Here is a 2,763-nt window from a genome sequence, read left to right on the forward strand (position 1 = left end):
AATGGGAGGGGTGGTTTATAGTTCCCCCCCACTACCTGCACTAATTTATATATATATATATATATATATATATCCACACACACAAACAATATAGAAAAACACATAGGCAGAACTCATGTAATTATGTTTATTGATCAAGAAAAACAAATGTATACAAAACAATGGAACAGGAGCACACAGATAAGGTAAACTGTTTCAAAGAAAAGTATTTTGTTCCAGGGACCCAGAAGCAAAGATTTGAGTTAAAAATGTTCACTCTAAAAAATATATATTCAAATATTCTGAATCAGAATCAGGTTTATTGTCACATCACAGGTTTAATAAAAAAAAGTGGGTGAAATTTGTGTCTATATACTCACACTAGTACCTGAGATAAGATATGTGCATGAACATAGCAGCAATGTATACTGTGCATGATATACTTATGGACGTTAGTTAAGGTGCTTGGAAAAAAAAGTTAAAAGTCAGTGCGTTATACACAGGATTACGGTGCAAAATGTCAGTGTGTGTCGACCGCATAATCCACATAGACTGACATATAGTCAGCAAGTAGTGACATGAAGAAGAGCAAAGAAAAATAGCGGGAAAAGGAAAACAAAGTCACTTGTAGGCTACTCATGTAATCCACGGTGGCTGGGTCCAAGGAAGAGCTAAATCCAAGTCATGTGTCCCTGGTATAATCCACAGGAAGAAATACAGAAAATAAAGAAATATATTTTGTTCCAGGGACCCCAGAAGCAAAGATTTGAGTTAAAATGTTTGCACTAAAAACATAGTCCTCAAGCTCTTTGTCGTCAAGCATTGGGTCCTGGAGAACACAGCGTTTGGTACAAGGTCCTGGAGATGATCTTGTGAACTTCTTCCTGCTGGAGGGCTGAAGATCCAAAATGGAAGTCCATCTTTGGAGTTGCTCTGTGTCCTCAAGCATTGGGTCCTGGAGAATGCAGCGTTTGGTATGAGGTTTTGGAGATGATCTCCTGAACTTTGGACTGCTGGAGGGCTGAAGATCCAAAATGGCAGTCCTTGAAGCCTTGAAGAAAAACAGAAGAAGAAAAAAAGAATTACAATTAAACCACAAAACCACTGAAACCGGAACGCGTTAATACAATTACCACACTCTACCACACTACTGTGTGTGTGTGTGTGTGTGTGTGTGTGTGTGTGTGTGTGTGTGTGTGTGTGTGTGTGTGTGTGTGTGTGTGTGTGTGTGTGTGTGTGTGTGTGTGTGTGTGTGTGTGTGTGTGTGTGTGTGTGTGTGTGTGTGTGTGTGTGTGTGTGTGTGTGTGTGTGTATTGCCTGCTGACTGTCTGCTGAATCTTCTGCTGAAAACCAAGCCATTGTCCTGCAAATTGCAATTTATTCTGGAGATTACCTGTTAAAACTCCGAAAGGTCCTCACACATGTACCGCTGGGTGCCAACAACTGTAAAATAATATAACAGCAATTACAACTCAGTAAACTTCAACTGAAACAGGAGTGCACAAAAAAAAAGTTAAATGAAGAGTGTGGGTGTGTAGTACCTTATAAAACTTCCTCGTCAACAGTGGGGAAATCAATGGAATTCTCCCTGCAAATATCATTTTAGGGGTTAGTGGGATGAAGCAATGCTTTGCCATTGTATTCAATATAGCCACAGTAAAGACAAACTACAAAGCAATCCAACTTTAGTTACTAAAATGTATAAAGTCTGTGTATTTTACTATACTGCATTATGCTGACAAATTAAATCATGGCATATGAATTGACTAGCTACTTGACTAGGCCACATGTTTTAAAACAATCTGAACTCATACAGGTAAAGGAACACTAGCCTACAACTGATCAAACAGACTGTAGAGTACTGATCAAAGTAAATACAATAAACAGTATAACCTACTAATGATTTACAATTAGATAAAATAGCAGCTTACCATTTACAAAGCTAGTCCAAAAACACCAACAGGCCAGCAGTACATGGCTGAGAAGAATGAATTCACCCAACCGCCCAAACAGTTCAAATGTTTGAAAACTCTGTTTGGACACATCTGATTGGATAGACACAAATGTTCCCCTCCCCACCATTTGAATGTGCATGTTAAATGTTGGCAGTCAGAGAGAGAGAGAGAGAGAGAGAGAGAAAGATTGGAAATAAACTATTTACTTAGTTTAGTTAGTTTTAACAAGTTAAACGTTACTATGTAGAGGTACTAATGCTTTGCACTAAACAACAAGCACAAAAAAAGAACTGACATTTTATACTTAAGTAAAAGTATCAATAGTGTAATGTAGAAATGCTCTTACTTGTTACAAGAAAAGTCCATTACATTTTGTTCTTTTGAGCACTACTGGGCCTAGACTAGAAAACAAACTAAATAGTTTATTAACCACATGACTGGTGGTAACCTGTATTTTTGGCAGTGATGGCAGAAGTACTCAGTTATTTTACTTAAATAAAAGTAGCAATACCACAATATAAAAATACAAACAAAATATAAACATAAGTAAAAGGCCTGTGTTCAAAATGTTACTTGAGTAAAAGTTTAAAAAAAGTATTGGCATCAAAATATACTTAAAGTACCAAAAGTGAAAGTATTAAAATGTTTGAAAATGGCAGATCTACAAGCTTGTAGATTGGCTATTTTCAAATAGCCTATGTATAAAATAGGGCTAAAGTGGTTAATATGGTGATAGAGGTGGAGCTCCTATTGTCTGAGAGACCTGAGACAATAGGGCCACTGAACCCATCAACACCTTTCATGCAAATGTTGTGCCTGCATGTAAATC

General features: G+C 37.2%; 1 long non-coding RNA gene across 1 annotated transcript; it reads right to left on the bottom strand.

Moving 5' to 3' along the window:
• Positions 1 to 341: 341 nt before the first annotated feature.
• LOC311050794 lies at positions 342 to 1,950 on the bottom strand. The gene is made up of 4 exons (XR_014601320.1): positions 1,911 to 1,950; positions 1,521 to 1,567; positions 1,373 to 1,422; positions 342 to 1,030 (listed from the first exon to the last, which is right to left on the bottom strand). It is a non-coding gene; the product is annotated as an uncharacterized lncRNA (long non-coding RNA).
• Positions 1,951 to 2,763: the final 813 nt, after the last annotated feature.

This window comes from Gymnoscopelus microlampas (genome assembly GCF_963454915.1).
Source record: "Gymnoscopelus microlampas genome assembly, chromosome: 8".
NCBI classification, from domain to species: Eukaryota; Metazoa; Chordata; class Actinopteri; order Myctophiformes; family Myctophidae; genus Gymnoscopelus; species Gymnoscopelus microlampas.